General features: G+C 41.6%; 1 protein-coding gene across 3 annotated transcripts in view; it reads right to left on the bottom strand.

Annotated features, from left to right (window-relative positions):
• ARHGAP42 (Rho GTPase activating protein 42) overlaps nucleotides 1-24,317 on the bottom strand; it is a 313,472-nt gene that overhangs the window by 269,769 nt on the left and 19,386 nt on the right. Inside the window, exon 1 of one of the 3 annotated variants that reach the window (XM_084617970.1) lies at nucleotides 17,845-18,909. The exons of the other annotated variants lie outside the window; for them this stretch is intronic. The gene's annotated coding sequence lies outside the window, so the exon portion shown is untranslated. Of the gene's footprint in view, nucleotides 1-17,844; nucleotides 18,910-24,317 lie in introns of those variants that run through there. 3 annotated transcript variants of the gene reach the window in all.

Here is a 24,317-nt window from a genome sequence, read left to right as displayed (position 1 = left end):
GGATACACTGAACTAGTCCCCATTTTTCAAGCATTTTGTGTGTGTAAATAGCCACTACAAAAAAAGCAAAATATAATTTTATTTACAGCAATGGTACAGCTATCTAGATATTTGCTCTTGACAGTAGTCTGCAGAAAGATCTGATAAAACTCTTCCCTGGAAAAAATCATCATTGACACAAGTTGATTGATTTTAAAATTAATGCAGAAGACTGTGCAAGACAGATGAAATAAGCCACAAAGTTGGGAAAAGTGAAGATCTAACTTCTACTTTCTACTGCTGTAATATGTTACCCCTTGTCTATACTACAAAGTTTTGTCGACAAAAGGTAGCTAGCCTTTTGTCAACAAGGAGCTAGTGTGGACATGCAACAGCGGTTTTAATTAAAGCGGCATAACTTTTGCAGACAAACTTTGTAGTGTAAACAAGGCCTAAGTGCTGCAGCTGCACTGCTGTATGTGTAGACAAGCCTTAAGAGTATCACGGCTAAATACAAGATCAAACAGATAGTTTAGCATAAGTAGTTAGCACATAGTCTAAGGGTTCATTCAAGGTAAAGTGGCCCAATGATTACAGTTACTCTGTAGTCATAGGACAAAAAACAGGGGATTAGTAGGTTACAGATTGTTGTAATAAACTGTAAATCCAGCATCCTTATTATGACCATGATTTTTAGTGTCTACCACAGTCCTCATTTGGTAAAGACAGTTTTGAGTGTGTTAAGGTATATACCCTATACTTTCTCCTCTGAGCATATATTGTGGTATCCGAGTGGCTGGCTGTAGATAACAGATTTCTTGGTGTATTTGGGGTGGTTACTGGATCTATGAAAGTAATTGTAGTGATCCACGGGTTTCTTGTACTTAGTTGTCTGAAGGGTTCCACTGTGGAAGTTGATTGTAGTGTCCAGGAAGTTGATGCTAGTGTGGGTGTGCCCCAGGAAGAGTGGAATGGACAGGTGGTGGCTGTGGTAGAAATCGTGAGGGAGTTTAAGTCATCTGTCCAGAGAATGAAATATGAATGATACACTTGAGATAACTCAATGGTTTTGTGGTGCATTTGTCCAGAAATTTTTCTTCAATGTGGCCCATGAAGAGATTGGCATATTGGGGAGCCATCCTAGTACATACAGCTGTTCCTGTGTTTTGGATAAAGCGTTTGTTGTTGAACGTAAAATTGTTATGAGTGATGATAGAACGGATGAGTTTGCCGATGTGTTTGCTGTGGATATCTGAGGGTTGTCCGTTGTCATGTAAATATTTGAGGCAGGCAGCTATGCTGTCAACAAAAGGGATGCTGGTGCATAGAGAAGTGACATCTATGGTGGCAAGAATGGTGTTCTGAGGGAGGTTATTAATGTTGCAGTTTGTGGAGGAAGTCAGTTGTGTCCTGTAGAAAGTAGGCTCTTTGTGTGATGAGTGGTTTGAGGATGGTTTCAATAAGTCCCCATATTCCCTCAGGAGGAGTGCTGCAGCCAGATATGATGGGTTCCCTTGTTTGTCTACCTGGGGAAGCATGTTGAAAGTCCCTGGGGTGGGTTCATAGGGGATAAGTTTGTAGAGTTTCTCTTGGAGTTGTTTGGGGAAAGATTTGATGATATCCTTAAATTCCTGGGTAAACTGTGGTGTGTGGTCTTGTCTGAGTTCTTGAGTTTATAGTAGGTGGTGTCAAAGAGCTGTCAGTTGGCCTCATTCACATACTCATCACAGTTGAGGACAATGATGGTACCCCTTTGTCTGACAGTTTGATCACTATCTGGTAGTTAGATTTCAGGAACTGTATAGTTGTCCTCTCCACAGTGGAGAGATTGTGGTGGGTGTCATGTTTGTAATGCTAATTTCACAGGCCAACTTAAAAAACAGATGAAAAATTAAAACTGATGGCTTTGACAAGGATAAATGGAATAGTTTTATACTAAGGTAATGTGTTTTCTCCTCTGTCTTCCTAAGTCCTATTTTTGTTCAGCCTCTATTGCTGCCTTTAGTAGCTTGTTACCTACGTTAGTATCTTCTATACTTATGAACGTTAAATTTAAAGCAGCATAATGCACCTCTCCAATTTAAACTATGCATCCCTAAAGTTTCAGAGTAGCAGCCGTGTTAGTCTGTATTCGCAAAAAGAAAAGGAGTACTTGTAGCACCTTAGAGACTAACCAATTTATTTGAGCATAAGCTTTCGTGAGCTACAGCTCACTTCATCGGACGCATTCAGTGGAAAATACAGTGAGGAGATTTATATACACACAGACCATGAAAAAATGGGTGTTATCATACTCACTGTAAGAAGAGTGATCACTTAAGATGAGCTATTACCAGCAGGAGAGCGGAGTGCGGGGGGGGGGGAGAAAACCTTTTGTAGTGATAATCAAGGTGGGCCATTGCCAGAAGTTAACAGGAAAATCCAAGGAACAGTGGGGGGGGGCGGGAATAAACATGAGGAAATAGTTTTACTTTGTGTAATGACACATCCACTCCCAGTCTCTATTCAAGCCTAAGTTAATTGTATCCAGTTTGCAAACTAATTCCAATTCAGCAGTCTCTCCTTGGAGTCTGTTTTTGAAGTCTTTTTGTGGTAATATTGCAACCTTTAGGTCTGTAATCGAGTGACCAGAGAGAGTGAAGTGTTCTCCAACTGGTTTATGAATGTTATAATTCTTGACATCTGATTTGTGTCCATTTATTCTTTTACGTAGAGACTGTCCAGTTTGACCAATGTACATGGCAGAGGGGCATTGCTGGCACATGATTATCACTACAAAAGGTTTTTCTCCCCCCCGCTCTCCTGCTGGTAATAGCTCATCTTAAGTGATCACTCTCCATACAGTGTGTATGATAACACCATTTTTTCATCTTGTGTGTGTATATAAATCTCCACACTGTATTTTCCACTGAATGCATCCGATGAAGTGAGCCTTAGCTCACGAAAGCTCATGCTCAAACAAATTGGTTAGTCTCTAAGGTGCCACTAGTACTCCTTTTCTTTTTCCCTAAAGTTTAGCATACATATTGAGAAGTAGTCAAGCACCTAAAGGGGAAAGGGGGAGATTCCAGATACTCTAAAGGAGGAAAAGGAAAAAGAGGAAGAAATTTACTTAATCTGAATGTTCTTATTTAAATTTTCTGGAAGTTTAAAATAATGCAATGCAAACGGTAAAGAAGCACATTTAACTTGTATGACTAGTTTTTAGGAGATCACACTTGGTGCATCCTTTGCCAACATAATTCAGTGGTCACAGGTTTCAGAGTAGCAGCCGTGTTAGTCTGTATTCGCAAAAAGAAAAGGAGTACTAGTGGCACCTTAGAGACTATTCAGAGTCCATCTCCATGCCAGTTGGGAATAGTCCCTTACAGTTTACTTTCTACATTCTAAAATTCCCACATAGGATTCAATTCTGTAAGGTGCTGAGCACACTTGCCCTGATCCAACAAAGCATATAAGCAAGTGCATTATCTCACGGAGTTCAGGGAGACTGCTCAAATGCTGAAAGTTAAAAGTGTACTTAAGCGCTTTATTGGATCATAGCCAGAGCATTCAACACCTTGTAAAACCGAGTCCTTAAGTGGTAGTTAATGCCTCAGAGCTTGGACCATCTGCACTGGTTGTTAAGTCATTTGCAATGCACTGGGATTGCAACTAGTGCTTTATTGTTATATTGCAATGCAAATGAAAGTCTAACTTGGTGCCCACTATCAAACCCAAATCTCTGAATATTACTCTTTTCCCCATGTCCCCTATAGCACTGATCCCTGCATCCCACCTCCTCACAACTCAATATAGTGCTATTTATCATTACCTTATCTTTTTTTCATCCACAGGACACTGCTGATATCCAGCGTTATGTATCATTATCCTTTGTTTGTGGTCCTTCAGCCATTTTTCGAACACAGAGGGCTCATGTCCAATCCAATTTGTATTAATTATGTAAAATGTTAGACATTATCCAATTTTCAATACACAAATATACAGAATTACATTTACTATAGTCCCATCATCCACTAATTCCACAAGAAGAAAAGAGTTTGGAAAGGTTTTTTTTTATATATAAATCCATTCTACTCATGATTCAATTCTCTTTTAAAGACTCAGAGATTGTATTAAGTGTACATCGTCAACTTAAAAAAAACAACCTTACATTTAAAAAAAATTGTAACATTACTCAAGGTTTCTGTAACTTAAAAACATATATGAAGCTATTGGGGGGAAAAACAAATAATGGCTCAACATAAAATATGGTATAAGGAAGAACTAAAGACATGCCTTTCTTTACCTTTTGCCTTTTAGCATTTCACGAATAGCTGCTCCAGTTCTATGCTTATTAAAAACAAAACCAACCCAGTCAGAAATTCAACTATCAGGATTATTTGTGAATACAGCATCTCAAAAAAGGATTTGTTGTGGGCTGAAAAATTTTAGTGAAGCCATTCATATTCCATATTCATGCAAAAAAGAAGTATCTAGCTCCGGATCTGTACATCTGCCACAGTTTACTAAACTAAACTCTTTAGTTTAACACACACAAAAAAGTGCATTTTAGGACATTGCACAACTGAAATCTGAAAATTGCTATACTGAAGCTTCAGGGTGGAATTCAGGCCTAAGTAGATAAGTAGATACAGGATAATTTAAAATAGCCTTAGAAAATTAAAGCTAACTTTTGATACCACAGGGGTTGTCATAAATATAAAGGGAAGGGTAAACCCCTTTGAAATCCCTCCTGGCCAGGGGAAAGCTCCTCTCACCTGTAAAGGGTTAAGAAGCTAAAGGTAACCTCGCTGGCACCTGACCAAAATGACCAATGAGGAGACAAGATACTTTCAAAAGCTGGGAGGAGGGAGAGAAACAAAGGGTCTGTGTCTGTCTGTATGCTGGTCTTTGTCGGGGATAGACCAGGAATGGAGTCTTAGAACTTTTAGTAAGTAATCTAGCTAGGTATGTGTTAGATTATGATTTCTTTAAATGGCTGAGAAAAGAATTGTGCTGAATAGAATAACTATTTCTGTCTGTGTATCTTTTTTGTAACTTAAGGTTTTGCCTAGAGGGGTTCTCTATGTTTTTGAATCTAATTACCTGCAAGATATCTACCATCCTGATTTTACAGGGGGGATTCCTTTATTTCTATTTACTTCTATTTTTATTAAAAGTCTTCTTGTAAGAAAACTGAATGCTTTTTCATTGTTCTCAGATCCAAGGATTTGGGTCTGTGGTCACCTATGCAAATTGGTGAGGCGTTTTATCCAACATTTCCCAGGAAAGGGGGGGTGCAAGTGTTGGGAGGATTGTTCATTGTTCTTAAGATCCAAGGGTCTGGGTCTGTAGTCACCTAGGCAAATTGGTGAGGCTTTTTACCAAACCTTGTCCAGGAAGTGGGGTGCAAGGTTTTGGGAAGTATTTTGGGGGGAAAGACGCATCCAAACAGCTCTTCCCCAGTAACCAGTATTAGTTTGGTGGTGGTAGCGGCCAGTCCAAGGACAACGGGTGGAATATTTTGTACCTTGGGGAAGTTTTGACCTAAGCTGGTAAAGATAAGTTTAGGAGGTTTTTCATGCAGGTCCCCACATCTGTACCCTAGAGTTCAGAGTGGGGGAGGAACCTTGACAGGGGTCTTATTAGTATTGGAACAAAGCTTCAAGCTTAATTTGTTTCACACGGAGTTATTCAAGTTTTACTGAAATTGAACGGGACCCTATTTTTATTAATTTTTGAGCTCACATTGCAATGGTAAATGAATTTTTGAAAAGATATAAAATGACATATTGTAGTTATGGATCTTCTGGTTAGATCAAAAAAATACCAAGAGACCCATTGACTGGAACGAATGGGCATTTTTGGAGTTCCAAAGAACATGAAGATCCAAAGTAATTTTTAGTTTAATGAAGATTACCAAAGCAATTTGGTAGCATAAGTCTTCCGATACAGAAAGAAGGTAGCTTAATACAGTTGCAAACATTGGGTTATATGAACAGGCAAATTTATTACAGGTAACAACCCTACTCTGTTTCAGTTCAGAATGAATAATTAATGTGGGTGTGCCATGCATCTTGCTGAACCACTTCTTTGCTATAAACACAGCAAACAAGATGAATAGCAAGAAATCTTTGGTTTTATGAATCTTCTAAAGGCGTTTCTCCCATGTAAAATGCTATTCAAATTTAAAAATAAAAATAAAAAAAAACAATAACACGCCCGATAAAAAGGAATAGCAAAGTTTTTAAAAGTATATAACTCACTATCTATAGACTTATACTTCATTATTCGTAATATCAATCTGTGTATTGATAGCATTTTAAAATAAAGCTATATATAAACACACAAACACTGAATTTATATTTAGAGGACTGGCTATTTGTAATGCCCAGAGGCCCCAACTAGTATCAGGGCTCCATTGTATTAGACAGTGAATGAACAGAAAGTAAGAGACCGTCCCTGCCCTATAAATTTATAATCTACATAGACTAGAAAAAGAGGAAATATTATCACCATTTTACTGATGAAGAACTGAGGCAGAGCGAGATTAGGAACTAGATGCCGGGCACGTGTAAATCCATTTACTCCAGCTGAAGATCTAACCCTAAATCCCCTCCCCGAGGTCACACAGGAAGGCTGTGACATAACCAGCATCCGAACCCAGATTTCCTGATTCCCAGTCCAGCGCTTTAATCATAAGGTCCTTCTCTTGATCTGCAGTAGTTTGGAATTGTTTATACAATCTCACCTATAAATTTATACAAGATAAGTTTGTAAATAAAGCAGCCAAATTGAAGCTTTGATACAGTGTCAAATAACTGCAGCCCTCTCATAATTGCACAGCCCATGCAGATTGAACTAGTAAGAAGAACAGCTGTCCAACTGGTACTCTAGGACCACACAGAGAAGAGTCCTATTTGCCAGGAAGTTGAAGAGTTGCTCTAAGGAGTGGCTGCATAGGAGTGGCTCTAGTTAAAACAAAACAAAAAATAACTGTACACTCCACAACTCCCTCTCTCTTCAGGGATTGCAGCTCAGGCTTCCAAAATTCTATCCCTACATCTGCTGTGCACAGTACTTCTGCCACAGAATAGGCCCTGCACACCCATGAAGGAAGAAGACTGGATATCAGGAATATGGCCTGTTGGGAGAGACAAAGCAACTAGTCACAGGGGTGTGGTATGTGGTGATTTACACAATAATTCCTGAAACTTATGTTAATAGTATATCTGCAAACATATTTCATTCTATGTGCATTAAAAGTAACTGTGCTCTGCAAAAAAGAGTTATTTTATTTATGAAGGGACAAGAGATGTTTGTCATACTACCAATAAATTCTTTGTGTACTATAAACAACATTGTGACAATAAGGCAGATGTTCCATCAATGCATTGTTTGTAGGACAAGAGAAACAAATGCAGACATAAAAGCAAGCTTTTATTGTGTCATAGCACGGTATATTGAAAGCTGTATTTTGCAAGGAACCACAAGAACCACAAGGATGCTCTCAAGTGGCAATGATGACAGGAAGTGTGACAGTTGAGTATAAGGTAACTTGTACTCCAAACCTTTTTTAAAAGTTTGGGAGTTGTTAGAAAGCTGGTAAGAATAAAGACTTTATGAGCTTTTTTTTACTTATGTAAACTTTACTGCATTTTACTTATGTAAATATAAGATTACAGCACCCAAAGAGAGGAGAATGCCATCAAGAAAGCTCAGTACATACAAGAGCACAAGCGCTGAATCAACAGCAGAACATGAAATTTGAAGTACTGCATAGGTAATGGCAGTGCAGATAAAATAAAGGATATTCACCTTTGGAACCAGTTGTATTTGTCTTTCCCTGGGAAGAGTGAATTAGTGTGATTCACTAGAAGGTACTCAACAAAAAGAGTAGCATGAACTATGAGATGAACAATTAATTCTACCAGACAGGATTCATAAAAGCAGCAAGTCCTTCCTCGGACCCTACAACAGCAGATGAAGGAAAGTGCTATAGTGGCAGGGGAAGAGAAGGGAAGGAAAGCAAAGGAAAGGCAGTGTTTTCGATTTAGGTATTTGACTGAGGGCACATCTTCACTACTGAGCTAAATCGGCGCTGCTGCAATCAATGTGAATCACACATTTAGTGGGTCAGGTGAAGACGTGCTAAATCGATGGGAGAGCGCTCTCCTGTCAATTTCTGTACTCCATCTCCCCGAGAAGAGTAAAGTAAATCAGAGGGAGAGCATCTCCCATCGACACAGCACGGTGTAGACACCACGGGAAGTGGATCTAGCTACGTCGACTTCAGTTATGTTATTCACGTGACTTAAGTAGTGTAGCTTAGATTGATTTACTGTGGTACTGTAGACCTGGCTTAAGACAGCACACACAGTAAGCCTGAGGTTTAGATTTGTTCTGTTACATTATGAGTTTCAGCTGCATGCTGTGCTGCTCTCAGTTGTTGTGTTGCTGTTTTTTTAAAGATAACTCAAATAAAAAAAAGGAAGCCCATGCTACTCGGAGAGAGGTATTTTCCTAATAATTCTAACTTCCTTTCTAATAGTGATGGTGGGTTAGTGTCTTCCCAATGTTGCAATAGCAGTCACTCAAACATGGCATAATGGGAAAGCTTACTCATATTATATTACTCATATAGCAAAGGTGATGTACACATGAGCAAGACACTAATCACCATCATTTTCAGAACAGAAGGGAAACTAGTCCACACACTTCCTTTCCTTTCTCTACTTCCACAGTTACTGCCACTCTTCTATAGAACACCTATCACTAAAGCACACTTGCTCTTTACTTCACAGACAAAATGGTTGAGAACATGATCACCCCTCATTAAAAACTGTAATTGGCACGAATCGTTAGTTCCAAGGTATCATGCCAATCTCGCGTCCCTGTACTGGACACGGGTACAGGTAGGTGTCATAGGTGCAGGCTTCCTACCCTAGTCCTCTCCGGATAGGGTAATTTGTCCCCTTTGCTTACGTGGGTCCAGAAACTCCTGACACAAAACCCAATTACACATGGAGGAGTTTTGTAATAATTTACATAAACAAATGTGAGGAAAGGGAATGGATACAGACCAATGGGCTGGAAGGGCATGGGAATCTAAGGGAATTCAACAGCAATAGGGAAATAATAGCACAATTCCTTCCTCCACCTCCAGAGGTGCTCAACACCTTTATCCGATCCCCACACCACGCATCTACCCCCCACTGATGGTGCACACAAAGCTGAGATATGCTGCTTGTTGGCTACTCAGTCTGTGTCCCTGGCTGGGTGGAAGAATACCACCACTCAGTCAACAATCAGAGATTTTTTTTATTTTATTTTATTTTATTTTTTTTATTTTCACAGTCTTTTATAGGGATAAGCATTTGTCTGAGGAACAACAAACATGAAAGTTAATCAATTAATTATAAAACAGACCGGTGTTATACAGTGAGATAAGGTAGTGTGAGATCCAAGAAAAGCCTCTCCTTAGAGACCATCAGTAGGCAGCTGTGGTTATTAATCCTTTTGGGATGAACAATCAGAGATGGACCCAGGCTGTGCAGTTTGGGTCAAGACTGTAGGCACCAGAATATGACAGGTCAGCCAAGGATCATGGCCCTAGAGACAGACACTCCTGTGGGGATTCAGCCAGTTGAGAGACACCAAAAGAAGGGGAATAAAGGATTAGTGAGGGGTGCAGTGGCATCCAGGCCATACAAGGGGATTATGCAAGAGGGACAGGTAGTCCAAAGGAACAAGACACTTATGAGCCAGCAGATACAACATCCAGAGATAGCCTGAGACCATCACAGATTGCAGACACAGAGAATCATCCAGAGGCCACCTCCACAGGATGGAGAAGACTACACAGAGACGGTATTCTAGACTCGGTGACAGGGAGACAGAGATAGGTCATTCCCAGTGTGATCACCTCTTAAGGAGGCCAAACTATCCCAAAGACTATGTAACCAACTGAGTCTGTGGTAAAGACAAAACTCCAATTCTGCTACATACTAGCCACCTTTGGCCAAAGGTATCAGGTTGGGGGTCTGGACATCAATTATTTGTGTTAAAATGTTTATATTAAAATGTTTGTAAGATAAGGAGGAGGTATCATGATCAGTGGAACTGGAGTCAGAGGGTCCATGTTCCTTGGAGGTGCTGACGGGACACTAGGGGAAACGGAAACAGGTGGAGTAAGACTGGAAGATCAGAACTGAAAAGTGAACTAAGATCTCTGAATGGTTCTGAACAACACTAACAGTGTTTAAGACTGGACCAGACAACACCTGAGAAAATACATTTTAAGGAACAATCCTGTATTGGCAGGATGATGAAACAAATGATCCCATGGGTCTTTCTCATTTCTAATTTTTAATAATTTGCCATCAGCATAGAATAAATTTGCTTTTTACCCGACAGGACAGGAAGGAAGAAGAGGCATTAGTTTATGAAGGCACCTGGTTTTCCAGAGACATTTTGGCAGGGTGTGAAATTCAGTCCTGTTACTGCTAAACCCAGGGTTGTGAGTTCAATGCTTGAGAGGGCCATTTAGGGATCTGGGGCAAAAATTGGGGACTGGTCCTGCTTTGAGCAGGGGGTTGGACTAGATGATCTCCTGAGGTCCCTTCCAACCCTGATATTCTATGACTCTATGAAAATGTTTTGTTAAATAGCATCTGAAATGTCTATATCTATTTTTGTTTGCAGTTTTATACTTTGTAAATCTATGGATAAATCAAGATCCTAAGTTTTAGATACACACTACCTCCTTTACTTTAACAACATGCAAATTTGTTGCATCACGCAGCAAGGACACAGATAAAGTTACCTTCAGAAAACTACATGAAGAATCAAACTTTAGAAATAAAGCACCAACTCAAAATTCTAATTAACAGGCAAGTCACGAAATCTTACAGCATAACAACAGAAGTTCAGGGCTATTTAAACAGGAAACAGTACCAAAGTGCCTGCACCCATGTTCTTGAACTGTATTTTGAACTAAAGATGCAGAGCAAAATGCAGATACAGAGACTAAAATATTGAGACTTGCAAACAACAAACTGCACTGTCTGTATATTTGCATATAAACTATGGCCTCTAATGTAGACCAGTAACTTAATAAAAAATAGTTATCAGAATCCTCCTTACTTTTATGCCCATAAAGCCTCCATTTAAAATGGAGTTTTTCAACTTTTAAAAATATATAAGATAATTTTTGATTTATGAAGAAATCAGAGACTTTGTTGTTTTGCTGTAAATTACCTAGTGATAATCTTTAAGTAAACAAGAGAATATTAAAAAAAAAAAAAAAAAAAAAAGCCCACACACCTGAGGCCCCAAATGAACAAAACATTTAAGCGTGTGCCTAATTTTCGGCACAGAAGTAGCCCCATGGATTTTAATGAGACTACTCATGTTTAAAGTTAGGTACACATGCTTAAGTGCTTTGCTGAATCCATGTCTCTCAACTTGATCGTTTAGTGATGGCCATGTGAAGGTCTTCAATTTGCTGATTACAGGGCTGACCGTGGCTTGGAATACTGCAATACGACTATCAGCAGGACAGGTTGCTGCTAATTTAACAATGCTGTCAGGCTCTAAGCGGGTGCCCGTCGCTTCACCCGGAAGAGGTCATCAATGACAATGGTATTGACAATTCACAATGGTATTTCAGTTATTTCAATGGAGTTACACCCGTAAAACGCAAGTGTAACAGAAGTGAGTCTCAAAGAATGGATGTGGCGAGCAGACATCACAACTATTAGATTTGAACTAGAAAAACATCTAAACTTGATTTTGAAGCTTCCAGTGATGGAGAATCCACCACAACCCTTGGAAAGCTGTTTCAAGGGATAATTATCCTCCCTGGTTAAAAAAAACATAATAATAACAAAGTGCTTTTTTTTTTTTTAGTCTGAATTTGTGAAGCTTCAACTTCACACACACTCTCTTGTTAAGCCTTTTGCCTGTAAGACTGAAACGACTTCTACTATCAAATCTCTGTTCCCAATATAGGTATTTAGAAACAGATCCGGTTACCCTGTTGTATTAAATTAGATTTAAAGTATGGGCCCAAAGAGCCAACATGCTAACATTACCCTGCAACTGTCCAACATTAAAAAACAGCTTTAAACAAAGTTTGGGAGTTGGTTTACAGAGATGTCAGCCAGCTTAGTACCATGGCAAACACATCATTAAAAATCTTCTTAACCTTTTATTAAAGATACATTGAAAAATAACAATCAAAGCATTTGAAACGTAAAGTATTAAAACAGGGCTTTCGTTTTAACAACATCCGTTGTTCACTTTAGCTGTAGAGAAACTTCAGGAACGGGGGGGGACGGGGACCTTGTTTGACAGTCTATTAGCTAGTATTAAAGATGGTAATAACTGAGCTTTTGGGGAATGGAGAATCAGCTAGCTGAGATGGACTGGAGCTGTTGCTGGAAGTCCAATCCCTTTCCCTAGAAGGCAAAGCAAAGAAAAACAACACACACAGAGAAGGGGAAAGAAAAGAACAGCAAAGATTAAAAAATGCAGCTTTTGTCTCTGGGGTAGACTCTCAATTACAGCCTCACTGTTGGAAAAACACAGGCACAGCACATAGCCTTATTAGCCATGCCAACACTTGGCAAATATGTACCAGTACTAGGACATTTAGGGCATTGGGTACAGCTGCCTCTCTAGTCACAGGCTTACAGCATTACTGTAAAATATGCAGTCTTGGCCAGCTAAGCCAGACTCTTATTAGACAGAAGCAAAAAGGAGACAGATAGGAAAGAGAAGAAATAAGGTAGGGAAGGAAAAGGAAAAATGGGGGCTGGGAGGGAGGAGATGAAGTCTCACATCTCAGGTGGTGGTCAGGATTTAGCAGGGGCTGGCAGTGTCATCATCTGGTCCCTCTTTCTCGCCCAGTCTGGTCAGAACATCTCTCAGGATTAGGACAGAGATGATCCAGGGTCCCAGGAGCCAGGGGAAGCCATGATGGTAAAGCTTGCTCATTCCCTTCTCTCATCTTTCATGTAGCCAGCATTTGCATCCCCTCCTTTCAGTCAGCCAGCATGATGGTATCCTGCTTTCCTCCAAAGTGTGTGTCTCTCTTTTTTTTTTTTTTTTTTTGAAGGACCCTGTCAAGGTTCCTCCCCAACTCTGAACTCTAGGGTACAGATGTGGGGACCTGCATGAAAAACCTCCTAAGCTTATCTTTACCAGCTTAGGTCAAAACTTCCCCAAGGTACAAAATATTACACCCGTTATCCTTGGACTGGCCGCTACCACCACCAAACTAATACTGGTTACTGGGGAAGAGCTGTTTGGACGCATCCTTCCCCCCAAAATACTTCCCAAAACCTTGCACCCCACTTCCTGGACAAGGTTTGGTAAAAAGCCTCACCAATTTGCTTAGGTGACTACAGATCCAGACCCTTGGATCTTAAGAACAATGAACAATCCTCCCAACACTTGCACCCCCCCTTTCCTGGGAAATGTTGGATAAAAAGCCTCACCAATTTGCATAGGTGACCACAGACCCAAACCCTTGGATCTGAGAACAATGAAAAAGCATTCAGTGTTTTACAAGAAGACTTTTAATAAAAAATAGAAGTAAATAGAAATAAAGAAATCCCCCCTGTAAAATCAGGATGGTAGATATCTTACAGGGTAATTAGATTAAAAAACATAGAGAACCCCTCTAGGCAAAACCTTAAGTTACAAAAAAGATACACAGACAGAAATAGTTATTCTATTCAGCACAATTCTTTTCTCAGCCATTTAAAGAAATCATAATCTAACACATACCTAGCTAGATTACTTACTAAAAGTTCTAAGACTCCATTCCTGTTCTGTCCCTGGCCAAGACGACTACAGACAGACACAGACCCTTTGTTTCTCTCCCTCCTCCCAGCTTTTGAAAGTATCTTGTCTCCTCATTGGTCATTTTGGTCAGGTGCCAGCGAGGTTACCTTTAGCTTCTTAACCCTTTACAGGTGGGAGGAGCTTTCCCCTGGCCAGGAGGGATTTCAAAGGGGTTTACCCTTCCCTTTATATTTATGACAGACCCCAAAAGGAAGTAATAGATAGAATAGTTCATCTCATCATTTTGTCCGCCAGTTAGGCCTAATTTCCAAACCACCAATTTTGGTTCACCAATTTCCAATCTCACACCGTTCTTATTTACCAGGCCTGATCTTAACTCAGTCCTTGAATTGTATTTGTAGACCTTTTGTTTGGACTAATTCAGTCCCTGTCTCTTTTGTGCATTTTTCCCCCCACAAACATTTGTCATTATAGGTTATTGAACCTTATATAATTTATGAACTTTTGCTCACTTTTCCAGTTAAACTGACAATTAGGGTAAATTTGTAGGCCCAAATATTTCACTACCACCCCTTACCTTCTCTTTAATAAGATAAACGACTGAGCTCATTGAGTCAATCACAGTAAGGCATATTTTCCAACCCTTTAATCATTTTTGTGGTTCTCCATTTCCTCTGAACCATCTTTAATTTTTCAACTTTCTTCTTGAATCGTAGCCACCAGAAGTGAACATAGTATTCCAGTGGCAATTGCACCGTGCCAAATGCAGAAGTAACAAAACTAGGCTTGGCAGAATTTGGTTTTTATTTTTTTTTCTATGTAATTTCCGCAAATAATATCAATGTTTATTTTTAAGCATTTTTTTCTATTTTATCTATTTAAGTTTTCACCGTTGTGTAAAATTATAGGGATCAGACAATGATTATTGCAATTACAGTAGATGTTAAGATTAAAAAGTTGAAAGCTTTATATAACCATTAAAACACAAATGGTCAACATCACATGTCAAAATATATATATATAAAAATATCCTTAAATCAAACAGAATATTTTTTCATGACTTTCTGCGGTGAAATCGATCCTTACGGATATTTACCAATACAAAACGAATCCATTCGCTCCTAAATATAACTCCCCTGCGGTCACAATATTCATGTATCACTTTTACTCCTTACAGCCACAGTGCTGTGCTGAGAGTTCATGTTCAGCTGACTATCTACCATGACTCCCCAAGCCTTTTTTAGTAACTGCTTCCCAGTCATCTTATTTCCCTATGGTGTAAATACCAGTCTGATCCTGGTAGAAAGGGCTGCTCCTTAGCTGCATGGGGTATAAATACCCGTCCCACTCTTCCAGTCAGCAAGAAGGGCACTGCAGTAATGTTGACCTGGCCAACTGCATCTTGCTCTTCCTGTCCATTCCTGTAATTCTCCGCCTTCTCCTCACTCCTGCAAAGAAGCCCTTCAAGGGGCCCTGCCCCTTTTCTTCCAGCTAGCCAGAAAAAGGCACATTCACATAAAGGTTGCAGTGGGCACAGTTTCTGTTTCTGGATTTGTGCCGACACTGAAGCTATTGGACGAGGACTGCAAATTTAAAGTACACAAATTTTATTAACAATAATATTTTGGATCATCATTAAAGTTTCTTTATTTAAGAATTGCCCAAGACACTAGTCCATCAACACACACCAAAGATTAAAAACTAATGACAGAACTGTAGAGTATGAGCAGTGTCAAAACATGCTGCTGGCCATCAAAGGAAAAGAAATTTGAGATGTTGCATTATGTCAAGTTGCCTGTTGTCATTCAGTATAATCCAAGTAATAGTTAATTTGTGATATTAGTGCCATATTATAAAAACACACCCACTCAGTAATACCTAGACAGAGTTTCATGAGCCAAAAAATCTGCTCTTTAGACATTCCTGCTAGCTATGGAAATAACTGCATTCGTTTTGGGTCTCTTAGAAAGCATAGAAAATGAGATGCAAAAAAGATAACGATTTGCAGCTCTCATTCTACTGAATTGTATTACTATTAAGTACATGTAGCTTATCAAAAAATAAAGTACTCCTGAGGATTTTTCTTCCCGATTTTGTTGTTTAATCCTGACTGACATAGCAAGAAGTCCTGTTTTGCTCTTTCTATAGCAGATGGAGGGCAGCATTTCCAGAGCAGATCTTACCCTTATTTCAGATCTGTTCTGGGCTTAGTAACAAACATTGCAGCCATCAGCACACTACTGAGGGATCTTTCATAGACAAGGGACAAATCTATTATAGTTCAGACTTAACCCTGTGAGATGGCATGCATCCTCAATTCTCATTAGTTGAGGACAGTCAGCACGTTAAAGGATTAGGCATTGTATCTGAATAATATGTCCTACCAGACAGGCTTCTTAGAAGCAGCAAGTTGTCCTTCAGGACATACGGAGCATACTCTAATTTTCCTTAGAGAGCACTACTTTTCCCACATCTCTCACTATGATAAACATGCATAATTTTAATACAAACTAAAGTATGCAAATGAACTTGTATGGGTTATATTTGAGAGGATAAACAGGACAATATTTTATGTATTTGGACATATAGTTCACACACACATGTTTTTAGATATACTCATTGTGTACACTGCAGATTCAAAAATACAAAAACAGTTTCACTTTGTTTTCCAGTTCTATGACTTCTGTTCCTCCCCAAAGATAAGGGATTTTACATTTCCTCCAGTTAAGCTTTATCATTGCAGGAGCCTTAGTTATTTCCCAGAGGGCAGGTTCCAAATCCTTCTCTACTTAAAACCTATCTAGTGACTTCACTTGATGAACTCTGAAGTCTAACTAAAGTTTTTCCTCAAGCACTGGTGCAGATATTCTTTTCATATTTTTAATACTAGAGCTGCCTGATCACCTTGAATATTTTAATGGGACAGACAGACAACTAGGGATTTTTTAAAATTAACTTTTAACATTAACTGTGTTTTTACAGCAATCATTTCCAGAACAGCAAGTGACCAGCAGGCTTGCTAGCAATTTATGAGCCAATTTGAGGAAAGATACTCTTCATTCTCCAATATCAGAGCTTTAAACCAACAGTTTCCAGACACTTGGTGCCAAATCAGTAAACAGTAGAGTGCCTCCCTCCTTTTATCTGCAGAAAGAAAGGTTGCTGGCCCAATATGGGTGGGAAAGGAGGGAAAGAAAGAGGAGAAAAGCAAATACAAAGAAGGAGATAAATTGCAGTGCAGGTTTTCTGAATTGTTTTATCTCAGCCATTCAGAGACTACCTTCTAAGGACTTGATTATCTGGGGATTTCAAACACCAGTGTAGCTGCATCAATGCAAACCCCCAGCACAGAGAGGTAAGACTGTTGTAAGCAGCAATTTATCAGAGCACAACTGTCAAGGTTCCTCCCCCACTCTGAACTCTAGGGTACAGATGTGGGGACCTGCATGAAAAACCTCCTAAGCTTATCTTTACCAGCTTAGGTCAAAACTTCCCCAAAGTACAAAATATTACCCCTTGGACAGGCCGCTACCACCACCAAACTAATACTGGTTACTGGGGAAGAGCTGTTTGGACGCGTCCTTCCCCCCAAAATACTTCCCAAAACCTTGCACCCCACTTCCTGGACAAGGTTTGGTAAAAAGCCTCACCAATTTGCCTAGGTGACTACAGACCCAGACCCTTGGATCTTAAGAACAATGAACAATCCTCCCAACACTTGCACCCCCCCTTTCCTGGGAAATGTTGGATAAAAAGCCTCACCAATTTGCATAGGTGACCACAAACCCAAACCCTTGGATCTGAGAACAATGAAAAAGCATTCAGTGTTTTACAAGAAGACTTTTAATAAAAAATAGAAGTAAATAGAAATAAAGAAATCCCCCCTGTAAAATCAGGATGGTATATATCTTACAGGGTAATTAGATTCAAAAACATAGAGAACCCCTCTAGGCAAAACCTTAAGTTACAAAAAAGATACACAGACAGAAATAGTTATTCTATTCAGCACAATTCTTGTCTCAGCCATTTAAAGAAATCATAATCTAACACATACCTAGCTAGATTACTTACTAAAAGTTCTAAGACTCCATTCCTGTTCTGTCCCCGGCCAAGACGACTACAGACAGCCCTTTGTTCCTCTCCCTCCTCCCAGCTTTTGAAAGTATCTTGTCTCCTCATTGGTCATTTTGGTCAGGTGCCAGCGAGGTTACCTTTAGCTTCTTAACCCTTTACAGGTGAGAGGAGCTTTCCCCTGGCCAGGAGGGATTTCAAAGGGGTTTACCCTTCCCTTTATATTTATGACACGCCCCCCAAATCTCAGCTAGGGTGAAACACTGGCTGGGATTTCTTCCTGGAGCTCTAGGAAAAACAGAGTTAATAAGACACATGCATCTCTAAATATACTACCAAGTACATAAAGACTAACAATATTTTCCACATCTCAAGGACGATTTTAACCAGTTGATTCTGGGAAACTTTCACGGGAGAGTGCATCAGCCACTTTGTTAGAAGCTCCTGAGATGTGTTGGATGTCGAAATCAAAATCTTGGAGAGCTAAACTCCACCGAAGAAGTTTTTTGTTAGTTTCTTTGACGGTGTGAAGCCACTTTAGTGCAGCATGGTCGGTTTGCAGGTGGAAACGCCGTCCCCAAACATATGGGCGTAGCTTTTCCAGAGCGTAGACAATGGCATAACATTCTTTTTCAGTGACTGACCAGTTGCTTTCCCTCTCAGACAGTTTTTTGCTGAGAAACACTACAGGGTGGAATTCTTGATCAGGTCCTTTCTGCATTAAAACTGCTCCCACACCACGCTCGGATGCATCTGTGGTTACTAGGAACGGTTTATCAAAGTCTGGGGCCCTTAGTACAGGGTCAGACATGAGTGTCGCTTTAAGCTTGTTAAAGGCCTTCTGACACTTTCCGGTCCACTGAACAGCATTTGGCTGTTTCTTTTTGGTTAGGTCTGTCAGTGGGGCAGCGATTTGGCTGTAGTGCGGTACAAATCGTCTGTAATAACCGGCCAAGCCTAAGAAGGATTGAACCTGTTTCTTTGACTTTGGGACAGGCCACTTTTGGATAGCATCCACTTTGGCCTGTAGGGGGCTGATAGTTCCTTGACTCACCTGGTGTCCAAGGTAAGTCACTCTGTTTAGGCCTATTTGACACTTCTTAGCCTTAACAGTTAGTCCTGCCTCCCTTATGCGCTCAAGGACTTTTTGTAGATGTTCCAGGTGGTCTGCCCAGGAATCCGAAAATATGGCCACATCGTCAAGGTAGGCGACTGCATATTCTCCTAATCCCGCTAGGAGACCATCTACAAGTCTTTGGAAAGTGGCGGGTGCATTTCGCAGCCCGAAAGGGAGTACATTAAATTCATACAGCCCGAGATGTGTGATGAAGGCTGACCTTTCCTTGGCAGATTCATCTAGCGGTACCTGCCAGTACCCCTTGGTTAAGTCCAAGGTAGAGATGAACTGGGCCCTTCCCAGTTTCTCTAATAGTTCATCTGTGCGTGGCATGGGATAGTTGTCTGGGCGAGTTACAGCATTTAGCTTACGGTAGTCCACGCAAAAACGTATTTCCCCATCTGGTTTGGGAACTAGAACCACTGGAGATGCCCATGCACTTTCAGAGGGGCGGATTACACCCATCTGTAACATATCCTGGATCTCCCGTTCTATAGCAGTTTTAGCTTGAGGAGACACCCGGTAAGGGTGGACCCTAATTGGGTGAGCATTACCTGTGTCAATGGAGTGGTATGCCCGTTCAGTCAGTCCTGGGGTGGCTGAGAACGTTGGCGCGTAGCTAGTGCACAGCTCCTGGATCTGCTGTCGCTGCATACGCCCAAGGGTCATGGAGAGGTTCACCTCTTCCACACCACCAGCACATTTCCCTTCATAATAGACACCTTCAGGCCACTCAGCGTCGTCTCCTCCCTGGGCTGTAAACTGACAAACCTTTAATTCTCTGGAATAAAAGGGCTTTAGAGAATTAATATGATACACCTTAGGCTTTCGGTTGGAGGTGGGGAATGCTATGAGATAATTAACAGCTCCCAGGCGCTCCTGGACCACGAATGGCCCTTCCCACGATGCTTCCATTTTATGGGCCTGGAGCACCTTTAAGACCATGACCTGGTCTCCTACTTTGAAGGAACGCTCTCTGGCATGTTTATCATACCAGGCTTTTTGCTCTTTTTGAGCATCCTGTAAGTTTTCTCTAGCAAGGGCTAAAAAGGTTCGGAGGGTGTTTTGTAGGTTGGTTACAAAGTCCAGAATGTTAGTTCCTGGAGAAGGTGTAAATCCCTCCCATTGCTGCTTCACCAACTGCAATGGCCCCTTAACCTCACGGCCATATACAAGTTCAAATGGGGAAAACCCTAAACTGGGATGTGGTACAGCTCTGTAGGCAAAGAGCAACTGCTGCAATACTAGGTCCCAATCATTGGAGTGCTCATTTACGAATTTACGTATCATGGCCCCCAAAGTTCCATTAAACTTCTCCACCATGCCATTTGTTTGATGATGGTAAGGAGTGGCAACCAAGTGATTTACCCCATGAGCTTCCCAAAGGTTTTTCATAGTTCCTGCCAGGAAATTAGTCCCTGCATCTGTGAGGATGTCGGAGGGCCAACCTACCCTGGCAAAAATGTCTGCTAGTGCCTGGCACACACTTTTAGCCCTGGTGTTGCTTAGAGCTACTGCTTCCGGCCATCGGGTGGCAAAATCCATGAAAGTCAGTATGTACTGCTTTCCTCTGGGTGTCTTTTTCGGAAAAGGACCCAGAATATCCACAGCTACTCGCTGAAATGGAACTTCAATGATGGGGAGTGGCTGGAGAGGAGCTTTGACCTGGTCTTGGGGTTTTCCCACTCTTTGGCACACCTCACAAGACTGGACATAGGTAGAAACATCCTTGCCCATTCCCTCCCAGTGGAATGACCCCCCCAAACGGTCTTTGGTCCTGTTCACCCCAGCATGGCCACTAGGGTGATCATGGGCTAAGCTCAAGAGCTTGGCCCGGTATTTAGTTGGAACTACCAACTGTCTCTGAGGATGCCAGTCTTCCTGGTGTCCCCCAGAAAGAGTTTCCTTGTATAAAAGTCCTCTTTCTACAACAAACCTGGATCGATTAGAAGAGCTGAGAGGCGGTGGGTTGCTCCGTGCCGCCGTCCAAGCTCTCTGGAGGCTTTCATCTGCTTCCTGTTCGGTCTGGAACTGTTCCCTTGATGCTGGAGACATCAGTTCCTCATGGGATTGTGGACCTAGGCTTGGTCCCTCTGGAAGCGATATAGGGGATGGAGCTGTTTCTGTTGACTGTGAACCGCTCTCCGCTGGTGTACTATGTTGGGATTCAGGCTCCGGCTGAGCCTCTTGTGTAGGGTTATCGGCTGCTGCCAGTTCAGGTTCGGTGGGGCCCTCTGGTGTTGAGGTTGCAAGTACTGGATTCAGTGCTGACACGGGGTCTGGTGTTGGTTGTTCGGCTGGTTCCGGTTCTGGGACTGGTTCCGTCTGGGTCTCTGGGACTGGATCCACTACTGCTGTTGCAGACATTGGCCTGGGGTCCAGGTCCATCACCTCTGACTGGGTCCTGATAGAAGTTTCCGGAACAGAGCTAGGCCTCACGGCTTGTTTAGCCTGGTTGCGGGTGACCATTCCCACCCTCTTGGCCTGCTTCACATGATTGGCCAAGTCTTCCCCCAACAGCATGGGGATGGGATAATCATCATAGACTGCAAAAGTCCACATTCCTGACCAGCCCTTGTACTGGACAGGCAACTTGGCTGTAGGCAAATTGAAAGAGTTGGACTTGAAGGGTTGAATCGTCACTTGGATCTCTGGGTTGATTAAATTGGGGTCCACTAAGGAAGCATGGATAGCTGACACTTGTGCTCCGGTGTCCCTCCACGCGGTGACCTTCTTCCCACCCACACTCACAGTTTCCCTCCGCTCCAAGGGTATCTGGGAGGTATCTGGGCCTGTGGACCTCTGGTGTGATTCCGGTGCAATGAACTGTAATCTGTTGGGGTTCTTGGGGCAGTTGGCCTTTACATGCCCCAGCTCGTTACACTTAAAACATCGTCCAGCTGACGGGTCACTGGGGCGAGGAGGGTTGCTGGAGAACGGGGTGGTGGGACGATAAGGGGTCTGGAGGGTTCTTTGGGAGGTAGGTGGGGCTTTGGGCGGCCCCCGGTAATAGGGTGTGGTCTGGGGTGGTCCCTTCTGGTCTCCGCTCCAACTGCGACCAGTTTTCTTCTTCTCTGCCACCTCCACCCATCTGGCTCCAATCTCTCCTGCCTCAATTACAGTTTTGGGTTTCCCATCTAGGATGTATCTTTCTATTTCCTCAGGAACACCCTCTAAGAATTGTTCCATTTGCATTAGGAAGGGCAAATTTACTGGAGATTCAACACTTGCTCCTGATATCCAGGCATCCCAATGTTTTACAATGTGGTAGGCATGTCGGGTAAATGACACGTCTGGTTTCCACCTTAGGGCTCTGAACCTCCGACGAGACTGCTCGGGTGTTATCCCCATTCTGACTCTCGCCTTGGATTTAAACAGTTCATACTTGTTCATGTGTTCTTTAGGCATTTCAGCTGCCACCTCAGCTAAGGGTCCACTGAGCTGCGGCCTCAGCTCTACCATGTATTGGTCAGTAGAGATGTTGTACCCAAGGCAGGCCCTTTCGAAGTTTTCTAAGAAGGCCTCAGTATCATCACCTGCCTTGTAGGTGGGGAACTTTCTGGGATGGGAAGTGGTACCTGGAGAAGGATGGCTAGGGTTTGTTGGTATATTCTGCTGGGCCTTTATCCTCTCCATCTCCTCCACATGCTTCCTCTCTTTTTCCTTCTCCTCCTCCACATGCTTCCTCTCTTTTTCCCTCTCCTCCTCCACATGCTTCCTTGCCTCCATTTCCCTCTTGTGGGCAGCCTCTTGGTGTTGTTCTGCCTCCCTTTCTTGTTCCTTCTTCAGCTGCATGAGTTCTATCTGTCTTTCATGTTCCCTTTGTTTTTCCTCAGCCTGAAATTTGGCTAATTCCAGCTGTAGTCGAGCTGAGGATTTGGCCATTCTAACCTCTCTGTTTTTAACTAACCTTACACCCGAGGTTTAGAAATAAACAAACAAAACTTGGCTGTAAAATTTTGCTGTGCTGGAATAGAATACCTATTCTCTGATAGTGATTGTCAGCCTACAGAAAAAGACAATTCCCTTGTCTCTGCTCTGGGCCCAAATTAAAGCAAAAAACCTCCAACTACTTGGAAACCTGCTTACCCAGCCCAAAGAAGAAAAAAATTTCTTTTCAAACCTGTGCTCCTTGTAAAACAAAAAAAAAAAAAAAATCAAAATCCTAAAAAAAAACCCTGCCACTTTTGTCTCCAGGCAAATGGGTAGAGCACACACCCCCTATTTACTTTTAGGAAGAAAAGAGAAAAAAAAACAAACCTCTGGGTTGGAAGACTGTGAATTTCCCTGCAGGAGTTAAGTACCCTGCCTCCAGGCAAAGAAAATCTGCAATTCACAAGATAATCCCCTTTTGTCTCTGCTTGGCCACAAAGCAGAGAGAAACCAAGCTGCTTTCAGTTTCAAAGCTGCCTTCTGGACTTCCTAAAAATTCCTTTTTAAAATCTGTATTTCTAGTTCAAAAAATCTCAACTGGATCTCAAAATGATTTCAGGTTAATCCCACCACTGTGCCACCATGTCAAGGTTCCTCCCCCACTCTGAACTCTAGGGTACAGATGTGGGGACCTGCATGAAAAACCTCCTAAGCTTATCTTTACCAGCTTAGGTCAAAACTTCCCCAAGGTAACAAATATTACCCCCGTTATCCTTGGAATGGCCGCTACCACCACCAAACTAATACTGGTTACTGGGGAAGAGCTGTTTGGACGCGTCCTTCCCCCCAAAATACTTCCCAAAACCTTGCACCCCACTTCCTGGACAAGGTTTGGTAAAAAGCCTCACCAATTTGCCTAGGTGACTACAGACCCAGACCCTTGGATCTTAAGAACAATGAACAATCCTCCCAACACTTGCACCCCCCCTTTCCTGGGAAATGTTGGATAAAAAGCCTCACCAATTTGCATAGGTGACCACAAACCCAAACCCTTGGATCTGAGAACAATGAAAAAGCATTCAGTGTTTTACAAGAAGACTTTTAATAAAAAATAGAAGTAAATAGAAATAAAGAAATCCCCCCTGTAAAATCAGGATGGTATATATCTTACAGGGTAATTAGATTCAAAAACATAGAGAACCCCTCTAGGCAAAACCTTAAGTTACAAAAAAGATACACAGACAGAAATAGTTATTCTATTCAGCACAATTCTTGTCTCAGCCATTTAAAGAAATCATAATCTAACACATACCTAGCTAGATTACTTACTAAAAGTTCTAAGACTCCATTCCTGTTCTGTCCCCGGCCAAGACGACTACAGACAGCCCTTTGTTCCTCTCCCTCCTCCCAGCTTTTGAAAGTATCTTGTCTCCTCATTGGTCATTTTGGTCAGGTGCCAGCGAGGTTACCTTTAGCTTCTTAA

This window comes from Lepidochelys olivacea (genome assembly GCF_965140295.1).
Source record: "Lepidochelys olivacea isolate rLepOli2 genome assembly, chromosome: 1".
NCBI lineage: Eukaryota > Metazoa > Chordata > Testudines > Cheloniidae > Lepidochelys > Lepidochelys olivacea.
This window is presented reverse-complemented; position numbering and strand designations above follow the sequence as displayed.